General features: G+C 69.3%; 3 non-coding genes across 3 annotated transcripts; all 3 read left to right on the top strand.

Annotated features, from left to right (window-relative positions):
* Positions 1-3339: 3339 nt before the first annotated feature.
* LOC138919131 (5S ribosomal RNA) lies at positions 3340-3458 on the top strand. Its single transcript, XR_011429076.1, has one exon. It is a non-coding gene; the product is annotated as a 5S ribosomal RNA (ribosomal RNA).
* A 4067-nt stretch (positions 3459-7525) lies between these two features.
* LOC138919130 (5S ribosomal RNA) lies at positions 7526-7644 on the top strand. The gene has a single exon (XR_011429071.1). It is a non-coding gene; the product is annotated as a 5S ribosomal RNA (ribosomal RNA).
* A 4066-nt stretch (positions 7645-11710) lies between these two features.
* LOC138919129 (5S ribosomal RNA) lies at positions 11711-11829 on the top strand. Its single transcript, XR_011429066.1, has one exon. It is a non-coding gene; the product is annotated as a 5S ribosomal RNA (ribosomal RNA).
* The last annotated feature ends 2188 nt before the right edge of the window (positions 11830-14017 follow it).

The following is a 14017-nucleotide window of genomic DNA, read 5'->3' as shown; positions in this document are numbered from 1 at the left end:
GAGGGGGGGAGGTGGTGGGGGGTAGGGGGGTGGGTGGGTCTGAGTTTCAAGCTCCACCTGACTAGGATCCCATTCTGCTTTCGCCTTCGGGCGGTCCTGCCTCGCTTGGAAACGCTGCTACGTTGCTCCTGGTGGATGAGCTTGCGTTCGTTTTGAGTTTGAGAACGCTGGATGCAAAGATGAGGAGTCTTGATGGCTGAGGCTTTTGGTGTCCCCTCACTCGGGGGCCTCCCTCTCTTCCCGCCTCCCCCCGCCTCCCCACCCACCCCCTCACACCCGACCCCTACCACCCCAGGGCCCCGGCCGGGCCCCGCCCCTCCAGGCCGCATCTGTCAGAGGGAGTTGAAAAGCCTCCTGACAGGACACGTCCTCCCTCAGCAGCCAGCCCTTCCTGGCTCCCTGGCTTCAGCTTTCCGTTCGCGTGGCTCGGGCAGCCTTTCGCATCTTCTTTGCACCTGCCTGTGTTTGCAACAGAGGACCGTGGCCAAGGGATCCAGGAAACCGGGAGGAGAGCTGGCTTCCGGGGAGGCGAATGGGAAGGACAGGGAGGCAGAGAGGGAGCCTTGCCTCAGAGAACGGACTTTGAACCCCCGAAGGGAAAAGTCCTCCAGATAAACCACGTCTTCCCCACCGAATCCAAGAGCCATACTCGCTCGCTGTGGAAAAATGGGGACATCCCGGTCAAAGCAGGACGAGAGAGGACCCAAAGCTCCCTCCTCTCCCCGTTCAGCCATCGTCGTCCTGGGAGGGAGTCTCTCCGCGGTTCGCTTCTCCTGCCGGCCCCGTTTCCCCTCCTGCCAACCCAGCGCCTCTATCGCCTGCTCCTCGCTTCCTCGGGCTGCGGGCTGCGGGCTGCGGGCTGCGGGCTGCGGGCCGCGGGCTGCGGGATGGGGGGGCAGGGGCGGTGCGCGTCGCTCCCTGCCAGCTCGTGCCCGGGGTGGTTCTGACGGGTCCCCGGATCTGATCTCCGAGGAGCACCTTCTGCGGGGAGAAGCGGGACTGCGTCCCTGTCAGTTTCCCGGAGCGCGGGACCGGAGCCTTGCCCCGAAACGCAGGCTCGGGAGACCGAAGTCCTGAGCTGAAACCCAAGGGCCGCCGTCTCCCGCGAGTGACGTGCCCTCCCTGAGCTGCGCTTTCCTCATCTGGTGCGAGGGGGTCCTGGAGTTCGTGCCTCCTTGCGGGGGCGAGTGCTGGTGAGAACGCAAGCGGGAAACACGGAGCGGACCGCTCAGCACGGAGCGCGGCCTCGGTGGGGGCCCGGGCCTCGGCCGCCGTCCTTCCCCACGAGCCTACTTCTTGCCGCCAAGGCTCATCCAGCACCCAGGGATCGATCGCCTGGCTGCTTCCGGCCAGACACTCTCCTAGGTGCTGGCCACCCAGCAGCCGAGAACGCGGGTGCCAATCTCGGCCTCCGGGGCGTTCGCCTCCTCGCCTCTGGGGCCGCAAGACCAGCGGTGTGCCTACGCATGCCGGCGAGAGGTGGCAGAACCTGACGAGGACACGTGCCGTGGAAAATGGAGAGCTTGGCGCCCCGGAGGGCCTCGTCGGACGTCTGTGGATGGCCGTCGCTCTCTTTGCCGAAGCCCGCCCCCTGCCCGTCTTCTCTCCGTCCCAGGGTCCCCTTTCCAGTGGGACGCAAGAAGGCCCACAGGGCCCAAACGCTGGAGATGGGCAGCGCACACAGCGCGCCCTGGGTCCCGGGGGCTGCGGCGGGAAAGCCTTGCGGCACAGAACCCTGAAGCCCAGAGGTCTCGAGACAGGGAGAGCCGGGACGTCGGCAGGCACCGACGGGCCTTCGGACGCGACTCTTCCTCCCCGTCGTCACACCGTGCTGCTCCTCCCTCCGTCCTGGGCGCGAGCGCGCTCTTGGGAAAACGGAGGCGCCTTCGTCGGTGACCTAGCGGGCGGGAGATCCCGGGCAACGTCCCCAGCGGCACTTGAGCAGAACGGGGACGCTGCGGTCGGTCGTCGGGGAGGGGCTTCTACATGTCTGGTAGATGGAGCTGCTTTCTCGTGCCAAGTTCTCTGGGCCCTGACTTTTCTGCCTGCTCCTTCTATCACCTCAGTAAGGTCGGGGGTGCCCGGCAGAAAGAGGAAAAGAGCCAGAGTGAAGAAGCGGAGAGAAAGGAACACGCAAACCCGGACGCGCACACACACAGGCACACAGACACACAGGCGCGCGCGCGCGCGCGCACACACACACACACACACACACGCCTACACACCCACTCGCACAACACGCACACGCACACGCACACGCACACGCAAGCGCAGACAGAGCGCGCCAGCGAGCTCCGGTGCCTGTCTGTGGTTCCTGGGCGATGGCGGGGCAGCGATGCCGGGAGCCCGGGACTCCTGAGAGCCTGTCTGCGCGGCCTAGGGCCCCAGGGGTGATCGCCAGCCCCGGGGCCCCTGCCTCCTGGCCCGGGCCCAGCTCCAGCACCACCGCCCTCCTGGGGGGGAAGCGAGCTCTTGGGCAGAGCCTCTCTGGGTCAGGGTGGGTGTCTGTCTAGGTCCGTGTCTTGGATCCTCTCCGTGTCGCCGTTTCTCTGTTTCTCCGTGTCTCTGTCTCTGTCTCTGTCTCTGGGTCTCTGGGCTGGCGCCAGCAGGAGCTGTCCAGGGTCCCCGCGAGGGGCGGGTTGGGGGCGGGGTGCCGGTCTCCTGGGCGGCGCTGGCGGGAGGAAGGGTGGCCGCCCCGCCTCCCCGCGCCCTCAGGGGCAGCGCGGCGGGCTTCCGCTGACGCCCTCTGGTCGCGCCGGTGGCTCCGCCTGGGTTTGGGCAAGTCGGGGCCCGGCCGGCGCCGCAGAGGTCAGGGCTCCCGCTGGGAGGCCCCTCGGGCCGGAGGGGACTCAGAGGAGCACGGGCCCGGCGGCCCGACGCCCCGACGCCTCGGGCCAAGTGCCCCGCGCCCCCCACCTCCCAGCAGCCGCATCTCCTGCGACCCATCGCCGGATCCGAGCGGCCAGGGCGGCCTGGAGTGTTCCCGGGCCGCGAGGGGAGAGCGCCCAGCCAGGCGCCCCGCCCCCATCCCCGCCCCCACCACCCCTCGTTTCCCACCGCCGCCCGCCCCGCCCCGCCTCCTCGCACCCCGGGCTGCTCCAGGCCTCCGCGCCCTGGGAGGGCAGCAGGGCGGGGCAGCGCAGGGTTTGGCTGGCCCGCTGGCCGCGCCCGAGGCGGCCGCGGCGGGAGGCAGCAGCGGGAGGAAGGCGGCAGGCCGAGCGCGGGCGCAGGGGGCGCCGGCGGCGGCGGGTGCGCGTCACAGAGGCCTGGGCGCGCGCGCGAGCCGCGGGCCGGGCGACGCGGCGCGGCTTCTTAGGGGCGCCGGCGGCAGGCGCCAGCGTCTACGGCCATACCACCCTGAACGCGCCCGATCTCGTCTGATCTCGGAAGCTAAGCAGGGTCGGGCCTGGTTAGTACTTGGATGGGAGACCGCCTGGGAATACCGGGTGCTGTAGGCTTTTGCCTCCCTCGCCTTTTGCCGCCTCCGGCCTCCGTCCTCCGCGGACGCCCCCCACCCCTCCAGCCAGCCCTCCCCCACCCCCCCCCGCCACCCTCCGCACCGCGGGCCCGCCGGCGCCGCCCATGGGCAGGGCCCAACCCCTCCCCGCCACAGCCCAACCCTTCCAGCTCGCGGCCCCACCCGAACCCAGGGCCAATCGGGGCCAGCCCGGCGGGACCGGGACCGGGACCGGGACTGGGACCCCGACGCCGCACACGCCGCCCGCCGGCTCCCTCTGGCCTCGGCCTCTTCCCACCCGCTCGGCTCCCGCTCCGGTGACACCCCAGCCCTTCCCTCGGCGCCCCGCCCCCGCCGCCCCAGCCGCCGGGTAGAGTCGTCCTGTCAGGTGGAACGGATTCCACGGCGGTGCCGGGAGGCCCAAACGGGTCCCAAAGCGACCAGCCCCGCCCACCGAGGAAAGACACCTGGTCAGGCTTTTCCAGACACCGCCCGCTTCTCCAAGGACAGGGCGGACTGGGTTAGAGAGGCGCGTCTCGGGCACCTCACCCAAGACGGGATGGCTTCTGCCTTTGCTGGCGTCTGTGCCGCTGCAGGTCATCTTCTAAAACCTGGTACCCGCTCGCTTGTCCTTGAGAGGCTCATTCACAATCAACACTCCTTTCCCGACCTAAGTTTGTCCCTGTCAGTTTGTCTCGCTTTTCCTTCCAGAAGCCCCCTTCCCGGGGTGGGGGGGAGGGGGGGAGGTGGTGGGGGGGTAGGGGGGTGGGTGGGTCTGAGTTTCAAGCTCCACCTGACTGGGATCCCATTCTGCTTTCGCCTTCGGGCGGTCCTGCCTCGCTTGGAAACGCTGCTACGTTGCTCCTGGTGGATGAGCTTGCGTTCGTTTTGAGTTTGAGAACGCTGGATGCAAAGATGAGGAGTCTTGATGGCTGAGGCTTTTGGTGTCCCCTCACTCGGGGGCCTCCCTCTCTTCCCGCCTCCCCCCGCCTCCCCACCCACCCCCTCACACCCGACCCCTACCACCCCAGGGCCCCGGCCGGGCCCCGCCCCTCCAGGCCGCATCTGTCAGAGGGAGTTGAAAAGCCTCCTGACAGGACACGTCCTCCCTCAGCAGCCAGCCCTTCCTGGCTCCCTGGCTTCAGCTTTCCGTTCGCGTGGCTCGGGCAGCCTTTCGCATCTTCTTTGCACCTGCCTGTGTTTGCAACAGAGGACCGTGGCCAAGGGATCCAGGAAACCGGGAGGAGAGCTGGCTTCCGGGGAGGCGAATGGGAAGGACAGGGAGGCAGAGAGGGAGCCTTGCCTCAGAGAACGGACTTTGAACCCCCGAAGGGAAAAGTCCTCCAGATAAACCACGTCTTCCCCACCGAATCCAAGAGCCATACTCGCTCGCTGTGGAAAAATGGGGACATCCCGGTCAAAGCAGGACGAGAGAGGACCCAAAGCTCCCTCCTCTCCCCGTTCAGCCATCGTCGTCCTGGGAGGGAGTCTCTCCGCGGTTCGCTTCTCCTGCCGGCCCCGTTTCCCCTCCTGCCAACCCAGCGCCTCTATCGCCTGCTCCTCGCTTCCTCGGGCTGCGGGCTGCGGGCTGCGGGCTGCGGGCTGCGGGCTGCGGGATGGGGGGGGAGGGGCGGTGCGCGTCGCTCCCTGCCAGCTCGTGCCCGGGGTGGTTCTGACGGGTCCCCGGATCTGATCTCCGAGGAGCACCTTCTGCGGGGAGAAGCGGGACTGCGTCCCTGTCAGTTTCCCGGAGCGCGGGACCGGAGCCTTGCCCCGAAACGCAGGCTCGGGAGACCGAAGTCCTGAGCTGAAACCCAAGGGCCGCCGTCTCCCGCGAGTGACGTGCCCTCCCTGAGCTGCGCTTTCCTCATCTGGTGCGAGGGGGTCCTGGAGTTCGTGCCTCCTTGCGGGGGCGAGTGCTGGTGAGAACGCAAGCGGGAAACACGGAGCGGACCGCTCAGCACGGAGCGCGGCCTCGGTGGGGGCCCGGGCCTCGGCCGCCGTCCTTCCCCACGAGCCTACTTCTTGCCGCCGAGGCTCATCCAGCACCCAGGGATCGATCGCCTGGCTGCTTCCGGCCAGACACTCTCCTAGGTGCTGGCCACCCAGCAGCCGAGAACGCGGGTGCCAATCTCGGCCTCCGGGGCGTTCGCCTCCTCGCCTCTGGGGCCGCAAGACCAGCGGTGTGCCTACGCATGCCGGCGAGAGGTGGCAGAACCTGACGAGGACACGTGCCGTGGAAAATGGAGAGCTTGGCGCCCCGGAGGGCCTCGTCGGACGTCTGTGGATGGCCGTCGCTCTCTTTGCCGAAGCCCGCCCCCTGCCCGTCTTCTCTCCGTCCCAGGGTCCCCTTTCCAGTGGGACGCAAGAAGGCCCACAGGGCCCAAACGCTGGAGACGGGCAGCGCACACAGCGCGCCCTGGGTCCCGGGGGGTGCGGCGGGAAAGCCTTGCGGCACAGAACCCTGAAGCCCAGAGGTCTCGAGACAGGGAGAGCCGGGACGTCGGCAGGCACCGACGGGCCTTCGGACGCGACTCTTCCTCCCCGTCGTCACACCGTGCTGCTCCTCCCTCCGTCCTGGGCGCGAGCGCGCTCTTGGGAAAACGGAGGCGCCTTCGTCGGTGACCTAGCGGGCGGGAGATCCCGGGCAACGTCCCCAGCGGCACTTGAGCAGAACGGGGACGCTGCGGTCGGTCGTCGGGGAGGGGCTTCTACATGTCTGGTAGATGGAGCTGCTTTCTCGTGCCAAGTTCTCTGGGCCCTGACTTTTCTGCCTGCTCCTTCTATCACCTCAGTAAGGTCGGGGGTGCCCGGCAGAAAGAGGAAAAGAGCCAGAGTGAAGAAGCGGAGAGAAAGGAACACGCAAACCCGGACGCGCACACACACAGGCACACAGACACACAGGCGCGCGCGCGCGCGCACACACACACACACACACACACACGCCTACACACCCACTCGCACAACACGCACACGCACACGCACACGCACACGCAAGCGCAGACAGAGCGCGCCAGCGAGCTCCGGTGCCTGTCTGTGGTTCCTGGGCGATGGCGGGGCAGCGATGCCGGGAGCCCGGGACTCCTGAGAGCCTGTCTGCGCGGCCTAGGGCCCCAGGGGTGATCGCCAGCCCCGGGGCCCCTGCCTCCTGGCCCGGGCCCAGCTCCAGCACCACCGCCCTCCTGGGGGGGAAGCGAGCTCTTGGGCAGAGCCTCTCTGGGTCAGGGTGGGTGTCTGTCTAGGTCCGTGTCTTGGATCCTCTCCGTGTCGCCGTTTCTCTGTTTCTCCGTGTCTCTGTCTCTGTCTCTGTCTCTGGGTCTCTGGGCTGGCGCCAGCAGGAGCTGTCCAGGGTCCCCGCGAGGGGCGGGTTGGGGGCGGGGTGCCGGTCTCCTGGGCGGCGCTGGCGGGAGGAAGGGTGGCCGCCCCGCCTCCCCGCGCCCTCAGGGGCAGCGCGGCGGGCTTCCGCTGACGCCCTCTGGTCGCGCCGGTGGCTCCGCCTGGGTTTGGGCAAGTCGGGGCCCGGCCGGCGCCGCAGAGGTCAGGGCTCCCGCTGGGAGGCCCCTCGGGCCGGAGGGGACTCAGAGGAGCACGGGCCCGGCGGCCCGACGCCCCGACGCCTCGGGCCAAGTGCCCCGCGCCCCCCACCTCCCAGCAGCCGCATCTCCTGCGACCCATCGCCGGATCCGAGCGGCCAGGGCGGCCTGGAGTGTTCCCGGGCCGCGAGGGGAGAGCGCCCAGCCAGGCGCCCCGCCCCCATCCCCGCCCCCACCACCCCTCGTTTCCCACCGCCGCCCGCCCCGCCCCGCCTCCTCGCACCCCGGGCTGCTCCAGGCCTCCGCGCCCTGGGAGGGCAGCAGGGCGGGGCAGCGCAGGGTTTGGCTGGCCCGCTGGCCGCGCCCGAGGCGGCCGCGGCGGGAGGCAGCAGCGGGAGGAAGGCGGCAGGCCGAGCGCGGGCGCAGGGGGCGCCGGCGGCGGCGGGTGCGCGTCACAGAGGCCTAGGCGCGCGCGCGAGCCGCGGGCCGGGCGACGCGGCGCGGCTTCTTAGGGGCGCCGGCGGCAGGCGCCAGCGTCTACGGCCATACCACCCTGAACGCGCCCGATCTCGTCTGATCTCGGAAGCTAAGCAGGGTCGGGCCTGGTTAGTACTTGGATGGGAGACCGCCTGGGAATACCGGGTGCTGTAGGCTTTTGCCTCCCTCGCCTTTTGCCGCCTCCGGCCTCCGTCCTCCGCGGACGCCCCCCACCCCTCCAGCCAGCCCTCCCCCACCCCCCCCCGCCACCCTCCGCACCGCGGGCCCGCCGGCGCCGCCCATGGGCAGGGCCCAACCCCTCCCCGCCACAGCCCAACCCTTCCAGCTCGCGGCCCCACCCGAACCCAGGGCCAATCGGGGCCAGCCCGGCGGGACCGGGACCGGGACCGGGACTGGGACCCCGACGCCGCACACGCCGCCCGCCGGCTCCCTCTGGCCTCGGCCTCTTCCCACCCGCTCGGCTCCCGCTCCGGTGACACCCCAGCCCTTCCCTCGGCGCCCCGCCCCCGCCGCCCCAGCCGCCGGGTAGAGTCGTCCTGTCAGGTGGAACGGATTCCACGGCGGTGCCGGGAGGCCCAAACGGGTCCCAAAGCGACCAGCCCCGCCCACCGAGGAAAGACACCTGGTCAGGCTTTTCCAGACACCGCCCGCTTCTCCAAGGACAGGGCGGACTGGGTTAGAGAGGCGCGTCTCGGGCACCTCACCCAAGACGGGATGGCTTCTGCCTTTGCTGGCGTCTGTGCCGCTGCAGGTCATCTTCTAAAACCTGGTACCCGCTCGCTTGTCCTTGAGAGGCTCATTCACAATCAACACTCCTTTCCCGACCTAAGTTTGTCCCTGTCAGTTTGTCTCGCTTTTCCTTCCAGAAGCCCCCTTCCCGGGGTGGGGGGGAGGGGGGGAGGTGGTGGGGGGGTAGGGGGGTGGGTGGGTCTGAGTTTCAAGCTCCACCTGACTGGGATCCCATTCTGCTTTCGCCTTCGGGCGGTCCTGCCTCGCTTGGAAACGCTGCTACGTTGCTCCTGGTGGATGAGCTTGCGTTCGTTTTGAGTTTGAGAACGCTGGATGCAAAGATGAGGAGTCTTGATGGCTGAGGCTTTTGGTGTCCCCTCACTCGGGGGCCTCCCTCTCTTCCCGCCTCCCCCCGCCTCCCCACCCACCCCCTCACACCCGACCCCTACCACCCCAGGGCCCCGGCCGGGCCCCGCCCCTCCAGGCCGCATCTGTCAGAGGGAGTTGAAAAGCCTCCTGACAGGACACGTCCTCCCTCAGCAGCCAGCCCTTCCTGGCTCCCTGGCTTCAGCTTTCCGTTCGCGTGGCTCGGGCAGCCTTTCGCATCTTCTTTGCACCTGCCTGTGTTTGCAACAGAGGACCGTGGCCAAGGGATCCAGGAAACCGGGAGGAGAGCTGGCTTCCGGGGAGGCGAATGGGAAGGACAGGGAGGCAGAGAGGGAGCCTTGCCTCAGAGAACGGACTTTGAACCCCCGAAGGGAAAAGTCCTCCAGATAAACCACGTCTTCCCCACCGAATCCAAGAGCCATACTCGCTCGCTGTGGAAAAATGGGGACATCCCGGTCAAAGCAGGACGAGAGAGGACCCAAAGCTCCCTCCTCTCCCCGTTCAGCCATCGTCGTCCTGGGAGGGAGTCTCTCCGCGGTTCGCTTCTCCTGCCGGCCCCGTTTCCCCTCCTGCCAACCCAGCGCCTCTATCGCCTGCTCCTCGCTTCCTCGGGCTGCGGGCTGCGGGCTGCGGGCTGCGGGCTGCGGGCTGCGGGATGGGGGGGGAGGGGCGGTGCGCGTCGCTCCCTGCCAGCTCGTGCCCGGGGTGGTTCTGACGGGTCCCCGGATCTGATCTCCGAGGAGCACCTTCTGCGGGGAGAAGCGGGACTGCGTCCCTGTCAGTTTCCCGGAGCGCGGGACCGGAGCCTTGCCCCGAAACGCAGGCTCGGGAGACCGAAGTCCTGAGCTGAAACCCAAGGGCCGCCGTCTCCCGCGAGTGACGTGCCCTCCCTGAGCTGCGCTTTCCTCATCTGGTGCGAGGGGGTCCTGGAGTTCGTGCCTCCTTGCGGGGGCGAGTGCTGGTGAGAACGCAAGCGGGAAACACGGAGCGGACCGCTCAGCACGGAGCGCGGCCTCGGTGGGGGCCCGGGCCTCGGCCGCCGTCCTTCCCCACGAGCCTACTTCTTGCCGCCGAGGCTCATCCAGCACCCAGGGATCGATCGCCTGGCTGCTTCCGGCCAGACACTCTCCTAGGTGCTGGCCACCCAGCAGCCGAGAACGCGGGTGCCAATCTCGGCCTCCGGGGCGTTCGCCTCCTCGCCTCTGGGGCCGCAAGACCAGCGGTGTGCCTACGCATGCCGGCGAGAGGTGGCAGAACCTGACGAGGACACGTGCCGTGGAAAATGGAGAGCTTGGCGCCCCGGAGGGCCTCGTCGGACGTCTGTGGATGGCCGTCGCTCTCTTTGCCGAAGCCCGCCCCCTGCCCGTCTTCTCTCCGTCCCAGGGTCCCCTTTCCAGTGGGACGCAAGAAGGCCCACAGGGCCCAAACGCTGGAGACGGGCAGCGCACACAGCGCGCCCTGGGTCCCGGGGGGTGCGGCGGGAAAGCCTTGCGGCACAGAACCCTGAAGCCCAGAGGTCTCGAGACAGGGAGAGCCGGGACGTCGGCAGGCACCGACGGGCCTTCGGACGCGACTCTTCCTCCCCGTCGTCACACCGTGCTGCTCCTCCCTCCGTCCTGGGCGCGAGCGCGCTCTTGGGAAAACGGAGGCGCCTTCGTCGGTGACCTAGCGGGCGGGAGATCCCGGGCAACGTCCCCAGCGGCACTTGAGCAGAACGGGGACGCTGCGGTCGGTCGTCGGGGAGGGGCTTCTACATGTCTGGTAGATGGAGCTGCTTTCTCGTGCCAAGTTCTCTGGGCCCTGACTTTTCTGCCTGCTCCTTCTATCACCTCAGTAAGGTCGGGGGTGCCCGGCAGAAAGAGGAAAAGAGCCAGAGTGAAGAAGCGGAGAGAAAGGAACACGCAAACCCGGACGCGCACACACACAGGCACACAGACACACAGGCGCGCGCGCGCGCGCACACACACACACACACACACACACGCCTACACACCCACTCGCACAACACGCACACGCACACGCACACGCACACGCAAGCGCAGACAGAGCGCGCCAGCGAGCTCCGGTGCCTGTCTGTGGTTCCTGGGCGATGGCGGGGCAGCGATGCCGGGAGCCCGGGACTCCTGAGAGCCTGTCTGCGCGGCCTAGGGCCCCAGGGGTGATCGCCAGCCCCGGGGCCCCTGCCTCCTGGCCCGGGCCCAGCTCCAGCACCACCGCCCTCCTGGGGGCAAGCGAGCTCTTGGGCAGAGCCTCTCTGGGTCAGGGTGGGTGTCTGTCTAGGTCCGTGTCTTGGATCCTCTCCGTGTCGCCGTTTCTCTGTTTCTCCGTGTCTCTGTCTCTGTCTCTGTCTCTGGGTCTCTGGGCTGGCGCCAGCAGGAGCTGTCCAGGGTCCCCGCGAGGGGCGGGTTGGGGGCGGGGTGCCGGTCTCCTGGGCGGCGCTGGCGGGGGGAAGGGTGGCCGCCCCGCCTCCCCGCGCCCTCAGGGGCAGCGCGGCGGGCTTCCGCTGACGCCCTCTGGTCGCGCCGGTGGCTCCGCCTGGGTTTGGGCAAGTCGGGGCCCGGCCGGCGCCGCAGAGGTCAGGGCTCCCGCTGGGAGGCCCCTCGGGCCGGAGGGGACTCAGAGGAGCACGGGCCCGGCGGCCCGACGCCCCGACGCCTCGGGCCAAGTGCCCCGCGCCCCCCACCTCCCAGCAGCCGCATCTCCTGCGACCCATCGCCGGATCCGAGCGGCCAGGGCGGCCTGGAGTGTTCCCGGGCCGCGAGGGGAGAGCGCCCAGCCAGGCGCCCCGCCCCCATCCCCGCCCCCACCACCCCTCGTTTCCCACCGCCGCCCGCCCCGCCCCGCCTCCTCGCACCCCGGGCTGCTCCAGGCCTCCGCGCCCTGGGAGGGCAGCAGGGCGGGGCAGCGCAGGGTTTGGCTGGCCCGCTGGCCGCGCCCGAGGCGGCCGCGGCGGGAGGCAGCAGCGGGAGGAAGGCGGCAGGCCGAGCGCGGGCGCAGGGGGCGCCGGCGGCGGCGGGTGCGCGTCACAGAGGCCTGGGCGCGCGCGCGAGCCGCGGGCCGGGCGACGCGGCGCGGCTTCTTAGGGGCGCCGGCGGCAGGCGCCAGCGTCTACGGCCATACCACCCTGAACGCGCCCGATCTCGTCTGATCTCGGAAGCTAAGCAGGGTCGGGCCTGGTTAGTACTTGGATGGGAGACCGCCTGGGAATACCGGGTGCTGTAGGCTTTTGCCTCCCTCGCCTTTTGCCGCCTCCGGCCTCCGTCCTCCGCGGACGCCCCCCACCCCTCCAGCCAGCCCTCCCCCACCCCCCCCCGCCACCCTCCGCACCGCGGGCCCGCCGGCGCCGCCCATGGGCAGGGCCCAACCCCTCCCCGCCACAGCCCAACCCTTCCAGCTCGCGGCCCCACCCGAACCCAGGGCCAATCGGGGCCAGCCCGGCGGGACCGGGACCGGGACCGGGACCGGGACCCCGACGCCGCACACGCCGCCCGCCGGCTCCCTCTGGCCTCGGCCTCTTCCCACCCGCTCGGCTCCCGCTCCGGTGACACCCCAGCCCTTCCCTCGGCGCCCCGCCCCCGCCGCCCCAGCCGCCGGGTAGAGTCGTCCTGTCAGGTGGAACGGATTCCACGGCGGTGCCGGGAGGCCCAAACGGGTCCCAAAGCGACCAGCCCCGCCCACCGAGGAAAGACACCTGGTCAGGCTTTTCCAGACACCGCCCGCTTCTCCAAGGACAGGGCGGACTGGGTTAGAGAGGCGCGTCTCGGGCACCTCACCCAAGACGGGATGGCTTCTGCCTTTGCTGGCGTCTGTGCCGCTGCAGGTCATCTTCTAAAACCTGGTACCCGCTCGCTTGTCCTTGAGAGGCTCATTCACAATCAACACTCCTTTCCCGACCTAAGTTTGTCCCTGTCAGTTTGTCTCGCTTTTCCTTCCAGAAGCCCCCTTCCCGGGGTGGGGGGGTAGGGGGGTGGGTGGGTCTGAGTTTCAAGCTCCACCTGACTGGGATCCCATTCTGCTTTCGCCTTCGGGCGGTCCTGCCTCGCTTGGAAACGCTGCTACGTTGCTCCTGGTGGATGAGCTTGCGTTCGTTTTGAGTTTGAGAATGCTGGATGCAAAGATGAGGAGTCTTGATGGCTGAGGCTTTTGGTGTCCCCTCACTCGGGGGCCTCCCTCTCTTCCCGCCTCCCCCCGCCTCCCCACCCACCCCCTCACACCCGACCCCTACCACCCCAGGGCCCCGGCCGGGCCCCGCCCCTCCAGGCCGCATCTGTCAGAGGGAGTTGAAAAGCCTCCTGACAGGACACGTCCTCCCTCAGCAGCCAGCCCTTCCTGGCTCCCTGGCTTCAGCTTTCCGTTCGCGTGGCTCGGGCAGCCTTTCGCATCTTCTTTGCACCTGCCTGTGTTTGCAACAGAGGACCGTGGCCAAGGGATCCAGGAAACCGGGAGGAGAGCTGGCTTCCGGGGAGGCGAATGGGAAGGACAGGGAGGCAGAGAGGGAGCCTTGCCTCAGAGAACGGACTTTGAACCCCCGAAGGGAAAAGTCCTCCAGATAAACCACGTCTTCCCCACCGAATCCAAGAGCCATACTCGCTCGCTGTGGAAAAATGGGGACATCCCGGTCAAAGCAGGACGAGAGAGGACCCAAAGCTCCCTCCTCTCCCCGTTCAGCCATCGTCGTCCTGGGAGGGAGTCTCTCCGCGGTTCGCTTCTCCTGCCGGCCCCGTTTCCCCTCCTGCCAACCCAGCGCCTCTATCGCCTGCTCCTCGCTTCCTCGGGCTGCGGGCTGCGGGCTGCGGGCTGCGGGCTGCGGGCTGCGGGATGGGGGGGGAGGGGCGGTGCGCGTCGCTCCCTGCCAGCTCGTGCCCGGGGTGGTTCTGACGGGTCCCCGGATCTGATCTCCGAGGAGCACCTTCTGCGGGGAGAAGCGGGACTGCGTCCCTGTCAGTTTCCCGGAGCGCGGGACCGGAGCCTTGCCCCGAAACGCAGGCTCGGGAGACCGAAGTCCTGAGCTGAAACCCAAGGGCCGCCGTCTCCCGCGAGTGACGTGCCCTCCCTGAGCTGCGCTTTCCTCATCTGGTGCGAGGGGGTCCTGGAGTTCGTGCCTCCTTGCGGGGGCGAGTGCTGGTGAGAACGCAAGCGGGAAACACGGAGCGGACCGCTCAGCACGGAGCGCGGCCTCGGTGGGGGCCCGGGCCTCGGCCGCCGTCCTTCCCCACGAGCCTACTTCTTGCCGCCGAGGCTCATCCAGCACCCAGGGATCGATCGCCTGGCTGCTTCCGGCCAGACACTCTCCTAGGTGCTGGCCACCCAGCAGCCGAGAACGCGGGTGCCAATCTCGGCCTCCGGGGCGTTCGCCTCCTCGCCTCTGGGGCCGCAAGACCAGCGGTGTGCCTACGCATGCCGGCGAGAGGTG

This window comes from Equus caballus, chromosome 1 (genome assembly GCF_041296265.1).
Source record: "Equus caballus isolate H_3958 breed thoroughbred chromosome 1, TB-T2T, whole genome shotgun sequence".
In the NCBI taxonomy this organism is placed as follows: Eukaryota; Metazoa; Chordata; class Mammalia; order Perissodactyla; family Equidae; genus Equus; species Equus caballus.
Note: the sequence above shows the minus strand (reverse complement) of the source record. Positions and strands in the feature narration are given on the sequence as shown.